General features: G+C 40.0%; 1 protein-coding gene across 1 annotated transcript in view; it reads right to left on the bottom strand.

Moving 5' to 3' along the window:
• Window positions 1-12,931, bottom strand: part of ADGRD1 (adhesion G protein-coupled receptor D1) — a 482,794-nt gene that overhangs the window by 50,001 nt on the left and 419,862 nt on the right. The gene's annotated exons all lie outside the window — the stretch shown is intronic.

The raw sequence follows: 12,931 nt of genomic DNA, 5'->3' as shown, positions 1-12,931 counted from the left end.
CTATTTGAAATGTTTCTTAAGATCTCAATTCTGGAGCCTCCCCATATTAAACTCCTAATGAGTAATGATTCCAGAGCAGTGACATGTGTAACTCAGAATGTAATGAGAGTTTCATCAATTTGGGATCCCCTCACTGAAACCGTTGACAAGATCCTTCTGCCTGATGGCAGAAAACATCACTGATGAAACAAGTTAGAGGTTGCAATTCCATTTCAGGGGATAATGTAACCACAAGTGCCTTTCTCCCTTTTAAGCCAGAACATTAATAAAGTGAAATAATTTTTGGCAAGATAGTTTGTCTCATTAAAAATTATGTTTTAACCTTCTCAAATCTGTTTCCCAACTGCCCTCTGTCTCCAGGGTACTTCCATCCCTCAGTTTTCTGTTTGTCTGTTTTTACCCCAGGGAAAAGAGACCTTGCTAATGAAACAGAGCTGTTCTACTACTACCTCTACTACTGTTGCTACCACCACCACCACCACCACCACCACTATTACTATTACTACTATTACCACTGCCACTACTATTACCTCTACTACTGCTGCCACCACCACCACCACCACTACTACCACTACCACTACCACTACCACTACCACTACTACTACTACTACCACTACTACTACATGGAATTCTTATTCAGGTATGTGTTAAACAGAAAAGCCTCTGAGATTCCTTCCAAAGAGAGTTCTAACTAGGGTAAGGTGGTTAGGGTCTTGCATTAGGGCCTGAATTTAGAAAGCATTGACTGCACTTGCTGTCCAGCAGCATAGAAACGACAGAAATTACTGAACACTTAGTAAGAATAATTAAAGAAAGAAGCTAAAAATAGCATGGAATGAGAATATCTTCCCATGATTATTTGATAACATTAGGGGTTATAATCCCCACTTCCAAAAATTGTTTGGTAGCCATCAGAATCTGAGAAATTTGGCTTGGGGTAATCTATGAGTTCATAAATCCTGTTGTTTTTTTCTTGAAAATACTTTATGGTAAAGTTTCCTCTATTCCTATACATTGCAAATGAAAACTGACTGGAAGTGGTTATATGTATACTCTCATCTTTTTTTTTGAATCCTGGCTAACTGCCAGCAGCAATCAGCCCCAGAACAGAATATTCATAGCTCTCAGCTTTGTTGTCCCTCCCAAGATAAAGACCTGTTTGTTGAATAAATGGATGCTTGGGAATGGTTGGGGTCTGGAGAAGAGGAAGATGCTGTTTAGACAAAGAGAAAAGTAATACGAATGGGAAGGTGGGACAAAACCTAAAGGAAAACATCATTTTACCCTTTTAAATAGGGAAAGATCATCTGATTTACAGTCAGAGGTCATGGATGCAATTTTCCAATTCTGCTACTTAATGGCTGGCATTTATTTAAGACTTTCAGGTCTGCAAAGCCTTTATGCCCACTATCTCATTGCAGTCACACAAAAACCTTATTTAGGAAGGTGTTATTATTTCCCCCATTTTACAGATGTGACACTTCAGGGTCAGAGAAGAATATTAGCTTGCCTGTGGTCAGACTAAGTATCTGGATCATCTTTTTTTTTTTCTTCAAGTCCAGTGTGTCATCTACTACATCAGAGGTGTCAAACTCACTGAGTGCATCACTCCCTGGATTAAAATGTAATTGGGAAATGATTAACAAAATAAATAAATAAAATAAAACATAGATAATATTAATTTGTGATGTCCTAAATCAAAATGCTGCCTGAAAGAGTCATTATTATTTGAGTTTGATATCACTGTACTATACTCTGCTACTTCTCAGTATAACCTGGATGATTTTGGATAATTCACACAACTTATCTTGGCCTCAATTTCTTAATCTGAAGGAACAAAAAAAGAATTTCAATCAAACTACTCAATTAATGACCTACTGTGTTGTTCATCCTTCATTCTCTCCCTACTCTCACCCAATAGAGAATAACAGTTTCTAATGAGCAAGATACTTTTACATCTTCCCTCCAACAAACACAAAAGTTAAAAAAAAAAAATAAGCAAATGGCATTTTGGTCGGAGCCCACTTTTCTCTTCCAATGTATAGGTTCCCCATCAGAAATTAAGTGTGTCCTTTAGTAGCAACAGGATATAGGTCTCATGCCTTTCACTCTAAATAGGTTCAATATCAGATGAGCCTATTGGACCTTAAAGGAATTTTAGCATCCCTTTTTACTAGTCCTTGCCTAAAAGGTAAATAACGGACATCTGATTGTTTCTCCTCTGGCAACTTTTCTGCTTGGCCCCAGAGAGCAGAACAGGGACTAATGGGTGGAAGTTATAAAGGATTTAATTTAGATACAATGTCATTTTCTGGCTTTTGGTTACAGATTACTTTAATTCGATTCAATAAGCACTTACTTAGCACTTGCTCTACTCCAGTACTGAACTGAGCACAGGTGACACAAAAATGCAATTAAAATAGCTCCTGTCCTCCAAGACCTTACACTTTATGGAAGAAAACAACTTGAACATGAAGAAGCAAATGTAAAATAAGTGCAAAGAAAATACGGGGTAATTTCAGGGAGAGGAAGAACACTAACAATTGTGGGGAAAGGGGGAAATAAAGAGGTATCTCCTATAGGAGGCATCACTTGAGCGAGCTTTGTTGGGAACTAAGGAATCCAAGGAGAAGAAAATGGCAAACCACACCAGTATCTTTGCCAAGAAAACCCCAAATGGGGTCATGCCTGAACACGGCTGAACAACAAGGGTTCCAAAAGATTCCCTGGACTTAAAAAAAAAAAAAAGATTCCCTGGACTTAACAGATATCCATACCTAAATGGATCAAGATTATAGGTTGTAGCATTCCCATTTAACAAAATTCTTCTTGGTGTAAATCCTGTAGCCAGGTAACACCCTGGAGGGGAAGAATGGCATGATCTGTGTGCCAGCAATCCTCCTTAGTTAGATTAATCCTCCAGCAATCTGTTCCCTGTCTCCACTGTTTCCCATTACAAAGGAAATACAGATGTTTATGCCTCTCTTTAATTTTACTTTACACATGGCAAAAAGGGAACAAGGCAGCAGATGGCTGATGACAGGGCAAAGTCCTGATGGATTTCTTTGCTACCTCTTTCTGGAATATCTGGGGTAAAATAAGAGGGCTTTTTACACTTGAGAGATTTTTGACTCATAGGAGACTTCAGTAGAGAAAATCACCCTCACAAATGGAGGAAGGGAATAATTGTTTTTACTCCATTTCCACACATTTTAGGATGTTGCTGTTGGGATGTTTTCAGTCATGTCTGACTCTGCATGACCCCATTTGGGGTTTTCTTGGCAAAGATACTGGAGCTTTGCCATTTCCTCTCCAGCTCATTTTACAGATGAGGAACCTGAGGCAAGGAGGGGTAAGTGACTTGCCCAGGGACACACAGCTGGTAAGTGCCTGAGGTTGGATTTCAACTCAGATCTTCCTGAGTCCAGGCCCAATACTCTATCTGCTGCACCAATAAACATTAACAAACAGAAACCTGAAGAAAAGGAGGGCAAAGAGGCCACTTAGCTAGTCCCACCCAACCTCCCTCTCATGGGTGTTTTGGAGCCAACTCAAACTGACTAGAGAGAGCCAATTGTTCAATTTTCCAAATGATAAGATCACATTTGGAAGGTACTTCATTCCATAATAATAATTATTATTATAACAACAACATCATATAGTGCTTACTATGTGCTAGGCACTATGCTAAGCACTTTATTATTATTTTCTCATTTAATCCTTAACAATAACCCATGGAGGTAGGTGCTATTATTATCCCCATTTTACAAATGAGGAAACTGAGTTTAAGTGACTTGCCCACAGTCACATAGCTGTCAGGTGTCTGAGACCACATTTGAACTCAGGTCTTCTTAGTCCCTGCCCAGCACTCTATCCACTCTACTCCCTAGCTATCTCAACATCCCCATCATATTACAGATGAGAAATCTAAAGCCAAAGGCGGCTTAGTGACCTTCCCAAGATCACCGAGGTAGTAAATGTCAGAGGTGCAATTTGAACCCAGGACACATCTTGCGTTTTTGAAGTCAATATTGTTGAACCCAAGTAGAGATTTATACCTCTGCTGCTGGTGCAGCCTACCATTCTAGCCTGGCAAGCTCTTTTTTGGGATCCTGACATTGTCATCCAAAAGATTAGGTAGATTTGTATCATCTGTATATGCAGATGTGTATCTCACTTCATTCGACCCTTTTCTGTCCTTTCCTCTCTACTTGCCTCTAAAGACTAACTTTTTTTTTAAGTTTTGCCTACTATGTTCATGGTCACCAGATTATATATTGCAAGGAATGAGGCTTTTGAAAATTGTCTCTGAAACTGCAGGAGGAAGTGTGAGTAGGGAAATGATCTAGAAGGGGAAGGGGTCTAGGACAGCCATACCTAGGGATGCACTGGAGCCAGCTGGAAATGACTAGAGCCCATTGTTAAATTTTCAGCTTGAGCATTTACAAATCAACAAACATTATAAATCAGGGCTTCATAAATTATGTTGCTGATTGTCTAGACTCAAGAAAGTGAAGGAGGAAATGCTAATAATGCAAATTAAATTTTAAAAGGTATCCTGTGTACATTTTTTTTTAATCCAGAGAACTTGATGCTAAATATTTCCCAACACACCACTGGCCAGAACTCTGACCAGACTGTCCCAGATTGCCTCAGGATTTGCCTATGTTTAAGCACATGCTGACTGATCAAAAAATTTAAATGTCAACAATTGTTGTTTTGGGAGACTCTCCAACTCTTTCTAATAGAACATGGGACATAGAGCCAGAGACCTAGTTTGAATTAGACCTCTGACTCTTGCCAACTGGTTCCCCTTGGCCAAATCACTTCATATCTCTGAGCCTTAATTCCTCCCATTTGAAAATGAAGGGGTTGGACTCCATGGTCTCTAAGGTACCTTCCAGCCAACTTGATTCTAAGATGTTATGATCCATTTTCATTTCCCTCTAATACTCCATTTCTTCCCTCGGGGAATCCTTCTTACTAACTAATAGGGCACAACAAAGCTCTAATGGTAGAACTTCAGGCACTGTGATAAGTGAAAGAAAGGCTACTTGGGCAGAGAGATTTTTCTTTTCTTTTTTTCATTTTTCTTCTTTTTTTTTTTGTGCAGGGCAATGAGGGTTAAGTGATTTGGCCAGGGTCACACAGCTAGTGTCAAGTGTCTGAGACTGGATTTGAACTCAGATCCTCCTGAATCCAAGGCCAGTGCTTTATCCACTGCACCACCTAGTTGCCCCTAGCAGAGGGATTTTTCAATAAAGACCATAAGTGAGTGCCTACTTAAAGGGGCTGGTCCTGTCTGCACATAAGACCAAAATCATAGAAAGAAGAAAATTCAAATTGCCTCTTTGGCAGAGGGTGCTTTTGTTCTCAACCTAGAATCTAATAGTCAGCATTCATACACTAGAGGCTGAGTCAGCAATGTTACCCTTTAAAAATTGGATTTTTCCCAATTTTACCATTTGTCCTTTTTTTCTCTTTTAATTTCCCCCACCCCCAACCCCTCAGTGTGTTGGACAGCAAAGTTAAATTATTGAAGTTGGTTAGTTCCTCTCATAGAAAATTTTTGAAGCTGGAGCTGGTGAGGTGAATAATTATTCTAGGTCCCCAAAGGAAGAAAGGGAGTGAAAGACACATTTTATCCAATCCTTTGTAATCCTTTAAAAGGCTGGGTTAGTAAAGCGATTGCAAATGATTCCCAGAGCATCCCAATGGGAGACGTGCACTAACTGCCCTGGATGAGAACAGCTCCAGGACAAAGTGTTACCCATGGAGCTAATGCCAGTGAATGGGAGCTCAAGCAGGGGATGGGCTCAGAGCTATTTAGTCATGCAATGGATGGGGGCTCAAAGAACAAAATCCTTTTCCATCCATTCCTCTGCCCTTGAAACAACCTGCTTAAAAGAGGGATTTGCAGTCTTTGGAAACTGTGGGGAATATCAGAGGACATGAACAAAATAGATGTGAGCTTCGTCAGTGCCATTCAGAATTCCCTGCTCTGTTTGGGAAGGCAGATGCATCAGAAGCCACTCAATTGATATTCTATCTCTATGGCCAGAAAAAAATATATTCTTTCTTATCTTGAAGCAGTATGGAATAGTGGATAGGGTGCTGGACTTGGAGTCTGAAAGTTCTGGGTTCAAATCCCAAATCTGACCCTTTGTATCATATCTAGAAAGATAGGTAGAACATTTATCAAGCACTAATTAAGCCAGGTACCAGGCTAAGCCCTGGAGATGCCAACAGAGGCACTGGTGATATAAATATGAACAAGAAAATTTGTCCCTGCTCTCAAGGAGATAATAAAGAAGAGTTGGAAAACAGAAGGGAAGTAGTGGCATTGAATAGAAATGGCAGGAAATTTTGTGAAGATCTCAATCATCTCAAGATAAGGTCAAAACTGCCCTATCAAAACAGAGTGACTGGGGGCAGAAGGGACAGGAAGAGTCTAATTTTACAGTGAGAAGGAGGTGGAGATGCTGGTCCCGGTACAGATAGCATAGCATAGGGATGGCCTGGAATGGATTCCAGAGGTCATCTAATCCAATCCCTTTATTGTACAGATGAGGAAATTGAGATCTGAGGTAGTAATGTAGCTTCTCCATGGTCACATAAGTATCAGGGCTGGAATTCGAACCCAGATCCTCTGGCTCCAGAGGCACCATCCTTTCCATAACTTCGCACTATCTCCCTGATCAAGACTAGTCTCTCTGAATGACAGTTTTATCATGTGTAAGATGAGGAAAATAATGAATGCAGAGACTACCTCACTATTTTGGTTTTAGGGTGTTGTTTGGGGTTTTTTTTGGCAGAAACCACTGAAATGTACTAATGAGCAGAAAGTACTTTGCAAACAGTTAAAGCACCATAACAATGTCAGATACATTATTATTGGGGCTGAGATGGTGCAAGCTTCTTCTGACAGGATATAACCCCAAGATTTGCAGTCCAAGAGTGAGGCACAATGGTCTAGGAGAAAAACGCTTCTTTTCCCATGTGAACCATTCTTTCCACTTGTAAACACAAAGTGGAGGCTAATGGAAAACCACTCTCCACCATGCCATGGACACATCTGGTGACCACAAATGCTCCCTATGAATCATCTCCTGACACTTGCCACGTCTATCCTGCTTCTAGGGGATCCCTGATGTTGAAGATGAGTCTACAGACTGATGGTGGCTTTCCCAGACCTGGCTCTATCCCTGGTCTTCTGACCTTCTTCCTCCACACTTACCTTATTAGCTCATCCAAAGCCACAGCTTCAATTCTATTCTAGTTTTACAGAATCTCAAAATCTCAGTGTCTGCTCCTAGGTATATTCTTTAGGTCCAAGAAAAATATGTCTAATCCCTCATGTTTAGGACAACCCTTAAAATACTTTTAAGATTGCTTTCATGTTCCCCTGAATCTTCTTTTTTTCTGTGTTCAACATTAATAGGGGAAACAGTGTTGGACCTGGAGTTAGGAAGACTTGGATTTCAGTCCTTTCCCTGACACATTAACTGTGTGATATTGGAAAACTTACTTGACTTCTCTGAGTTTTAGTTTCATCTATAAAATGTCAATAATAATATCTTACAGTCAGGATTCTAACTCTGATTTGCCATCTAGCCATATGCCATGTAGCTGACTCCAGGACCACCAGCAATTGCCTTGTTTCAAAACACTCTTTTAAGGATTTTTGAAATCTGTCATTTTCTCTACAACTCCTGCCAGTCTTCTTCCACACAACTCATTCAAAATTCTCCCCCTATAAAGTAATAAAGACAAGACCTCACAAGAGTACCATGCAAGAGCTGTCCCTGGTCCTAATCCTTAGTAACTCCTAGAATCATCTGACTCTGTGATCCTTTTTGGAGTTTTCTTGGTGATGATACTGGAGGGTTTGCCACTTCCTTCTCTAGCTCATTTTACAGATGGGGAAACTGAGGCCAGATTTGAACTCAAGAAGATGAGTCTTCCTGACTCCAGGTCCAGCACTCTACACCACACTACACCACTTAGATGCCTAACATACATTTTACATATACATGTGTATATATACCTAAAAGTGTAATACGTGTGTGTGTATATATATATTTAGTCCAGACCTTTGATGTCATATGTAAATATATACACGTATATTATATACATACATCTTACAAATGTATTTGAGCTTCCTAAAAAAAAACTAACCAATTGCACCCAAAGTAAACTTCTGCTCCCAAACCAGCTATCTAAGGGATAATCAAAGAATTACCATCCTGGCACCAAGTTTTCCTTTCATTAAATCAATCAACAAGCATTTCTTAACCACTCACTATATGCCAGGCACTTTTCTAGGCACCTGCAATACTAAAATAAGAATGAAACAGTCTTTGCCCCTTACACACCTTACATTTTCTGAAGGAGGGAAGATGGGAGAGATAACATGTTTATATAAATAAATGTATCCTAAATCAACATAAGGCAATTGGTTGGGGAGGGATCTATCAGCTGGGAGGCTGGTGAGAGAGGATCAGGAAAGGTCTCTCCTATGGATTATGCTGTTTGAACTGAGTTTTGAAGGAAACAAGGGATTCTAAGAGATGAAGGGAAGGAGGAGAAGCAATCTGGGCATGGGGGACAACTAGAGCAAAGTCAGGGAGATAAGAGGTAGAGTGGTGTGTATTAGGAATAACAAGAAGTCTGAAGTCTGGCTGGACCACAGAGTAAAGGAAGCTGAAAAGGCAGATTGGGACTAGATTATAAGGAGCTTTAAATGTTAATTGGAGGAGTTTATTACATATAATCCAACCCCCTTGTTTTGCATGTGTGAAGATCAAAGACTATAGAGGTTAAGTGACTTGCCCAGGGTCACTCAGATGTGTGCAGGTTACACAGTGGTAAATGGGAGATCAATGGTTTGAACCTGAGTTTTCTAACTATAAATCAAACACTTAAATCATAGGATCAGAAATTTAAGCTGGATAAGACCTCAGATTCAACCCTCTTCATTTTGCAGGTGAGAAAAATAAGGTGGCCCAGGAGATAAAGTGCTAGACTTGGAGGCAGCAAAACATAAGTGATCAGATTTGTGACCTTGGGCAACTCACTCTCTGGGCCTCAGTTTCCTCATTTACAAAATGTGCTAAATAAAAGCACCTCCCTTCCAGGATTGTTTTGAGGATCAAATGAGATAACATGTATAAAGAAAGCACCTTGCAAACTTTAAATGTACTATATAAATGCTAGCTAAGATTCAACCAAGTAGTAAGTGGAAGAAAGGGGATTTGAATCCAGATCCTCTGACTCCATTCCCAAATTATCATTATCATCATCTTCATCTCCTCCTTCTTTTGTTTCAGTCACATCCAGATCTTCATGACCCCAATTTGAGATTTTCTTGGAAAAGATACTGGAAGGGGGCAGCTAGGTGGCACAGTGGATAAAGAACCGGCACTGGATTCAGAAGGACCTGAGTTCAAATCTGGCCTCAGACACTTGACACTTACTACTAGCTGTGTGACCCTGGGCAAGTCACTTAACCCTCACTGTCCCAAAAAAAAGATTTCCATGGAAAAGATACTGGAGTGGTTTGCCATTTCTTTCTCCAGCTCACTCTACAGATGAGGAAAGTGAGGCAAATAGGATTAAGTAATTTGCCCAGGGACACACAATTGGTAGGTGTCTGAGGACATATTTGAACTTGGAAAGATAAGTCTTCCTGACTCCAAGCCCAGCACATCACTTAGCTGACTTAAATCAAGTCAATTCAATCCAACCAATACTTATTAGACACCTAGTAAATGCAGCACCCTATATTAACTGGATGCTGGGGATGCAAAGACAAAAATCAACCCAGAACATTTTTTTCCTTTCTTTCCTGGAAACCCACCAGCCAAGGAGGATCCTGGCTGCACCTACCCATGGCTGCAGGAGCATTTGAGTAGCATTTTAATTAAGAAAGGCTAAATCAAGTGTTTAAATATCTTCTGCTCTGCTTTAATTTCTAATTAAACTGCATAGGTCTTTCCGTAGTCAATGGCACCCAACTCTGAACAAAAGGCAGATTAGCTTTCAAATTAATATTTGGGGAGCAAATTTGGGATGGGGGTGGAGGGAAAAGGAATGCATACTTTAGAGATGCAGGTTTTTCTCTTATTCCTTGATGTTCTAAAATATATCTAGCTCTAAGATGCCAGTAATTTTTTTTAAAAGATTTACTCAACTTTGCTTTGATTTGGTGAAATTCAAAAGTTTGATTTAGTGTCAGTACTGTAAGAATTATTTATGGTCATGATCATAGACAGCAGGTAATTCACAGCTTAAATAGGGGGATTCTTTTCTGGAGAAAGCATTAGAATTTGAAAATTAAAGATAGAAGCATCTTTGGTAGGTGTGCCCTTAATCATCAGCAGAAAAGGAGTCCTGGCCAGTGAGAGTGTCTTAATCCAGTTGGAAGGTTGTTTGTCAAAGGGCATATCCACTGGCAGCCCAATTAGGCCCTAGTCTGGGCTATAAACATCCTTCTGGGGTCTTGACCCACCCATGGTATATCAAAGAGCTGGTTTTAATGCATTTGCTGAGCAAGCAGCATGTGTTATGTCAGGGAAGTCTTTTCATGTTCTCTAATCCTAGCTTCTGAATATCAGTGCTAGCTGGGACAGAGGCTTCTGGTCACAGGGGATCTAGAAGGAAGAACTTGATACTTGACTTTGGAGGCTTGAGGTGCTTAAAAAGAAGAAAGTGCTTGGAAACTTGCCGGGCTCAGGAAATACCCACATCAGAAGCAGATGAAAAGTTATGGTGAATACCTTGAGAGGGCCCCACTGCCTAGGCTCAACTCACAGATTAGTAGTTCTGGGAAAAGGGAAGGAAAAAAGCAGGCACAGAGAAATAAATTGAGACTGCATTAATTAAAGGAGAGACAGAAACAGAAATAAAGACAGAAAGACAGAGAGAAGGAGGAAAGGAGAAAGAGAGAGAGATGGAGAGAAAAACACAGAGGGAAGGAAAAAGAGAGAGAGACAGAGAGAGAAAGACAGAGAGAGAGAGAGAGAGGAGAGAAAGAGATTGATTGACTCTTAGAATCAGCCCAGATGTATTCCTTGGTCAAGATTGTCCCAGTTCAAATTAATTTAATGAATATTTATTGTTCAATTTCTCTTGCTGACCCCAGTTATGCATTTTTTACACAAGCCAAACTGGACATTCTCCTGGCATCTCCAATTTCCATTCTTGTTCTCGGACTGTTCCATATGCCAGGAATACAGAGAAGAAGGCTCTTCTTTGTTGGTTGAATTTCTATCCAGCCTTTGAAGCCCAGCTATAAGTCTGCCTCTTCTAGGAAGGCTTCCTGGAATTCCACCTTATCCCAACATGATTATCTCTACCCCCTCACATTGTTCTATGCTTTGCCCTCCTCGATGTACCTAACATGGAATATTGTACCTTATAATGGTCTGTGCTAGTTCCTTACTTCCCTTCTAGACTGTAAGCACCTTGAAGATGGGACTGGGTCTTAGCTAAGCCTTGTATTTGCTTAGTGCCAAGCAGAGTGCTTTGTACAGTATGAGTCTCAGAATCCATGACTCCTTCAAGCCTTCACTCAACTCAACTTCTACTAGAGGCTTTTTCCTGGATTGTACCTGCTCTCCCTCCCACTGCTACTCCCCCTTCCTCCTCCCCTGTTTGTATCTTCTCCTCTCAGGTTACACTCTATCTTCTATCTACTTCTAAATGTATCTTGCACACACACACACACACACATATGTTGCATACTATAAATATATTTGCACATGCATACACACATACATACACACATGTATACTCACATACATAAATATCTACATACATATATGTGTACACACCACATGCACATATATACACACATACACACATATATGTTGCATACTATACATATATTTGCACACGTGTACACACATATGTATGCTCACATACATAAATATATACATACATATATATGTACACACCACACACACATATGTTTGCCCTCTCCCCCATGAAGATACAAGGTGTTTGAAGACAAGGATTAATTTTTTTCTTCATATCCCAAGCACTTTACACATAGGAGATGCTTCATAAATGTTTGTTGATTGATTCATTCATTGATTGGTCACAATGTGTTCTAGTCTCTCACAGGAGTCCTCCAAAGGACCTATGATGGAGAGCTCCCAATCAGGTCACTTCTAATGCTGGGGTCTTTAATCATAACAGGTGATATTTCTATAATGTTTTAAAGTTTTAAAGTCACTTTGTAAACATTATCTCTCTTGATCCTCATGAGGGAAGTGGGTGCTTAAGATAGTATTGTCCCCTTCTACAGTTGAGAATGCCAAGGGTTAAGAAAATTGACTTGGTATCATTGTATACAGCAAGTGAGAGGCAGGATTTGAACCTAAGTCTTCCTGAATCCAAATCTGACCTAGAATCTAATTATTTCACCTTACCTCTATTATTACCAACAGGTTTATTAGGATGTGCAGTTGAATTTGCTCATTTCAAACCTGTACTCATTGGGTGAGCCTCTCTCTGGGATTCTTCAAGGACTGGCAATTGTCTTTTTGTCAGAGGACTAGCTCTGGCTCAGCCCCAGTTGACTGTGTGACCAAGTAAGCCACTGAACCTAAGACTCAGTTTGCTCATCTCTAATATGTGTTCACTCTGTGCCTATTGGTTAAAGGATAGCTAAATATCATGATATATCGATGTAATGGGTTATAATACCAAAGCAATGAGAAATACGAGGAATTTAGAGAAATGTGAGACAACTTGTATGAATAAGTACTGATGTATATAGTGAAGTAAGTGGGGCAAAAGTATAAATTATGGAAATAATTTTTTGAGGTTGGGGGGAAAGGTCCAGATGTGTAATGTCAATAATAAGAGGAAGGAGTGGCCAAATAAACATTTATCTAGTACCTACTATGTGCCAGGGATTGTGCTA

Source organism: Dromiciops gliroides, chromosome 1 (genome assembly GCF_019393635.1).
Source record: "Dromiciops gliroides isolate mDroGli1 chromosome 1, mDroGli1.pri, whole genome shotgun sequence".
Lineage (NCBI taxonomy): Eukaryota > Metazoa > Chordata > Mammalia > Microbiotheria > Microbiotheriidae > Dromiciops > Dromiciops gliroides.
This window is presented reverse-complemented; position numbering and strand designations above follow the sequence as displayed.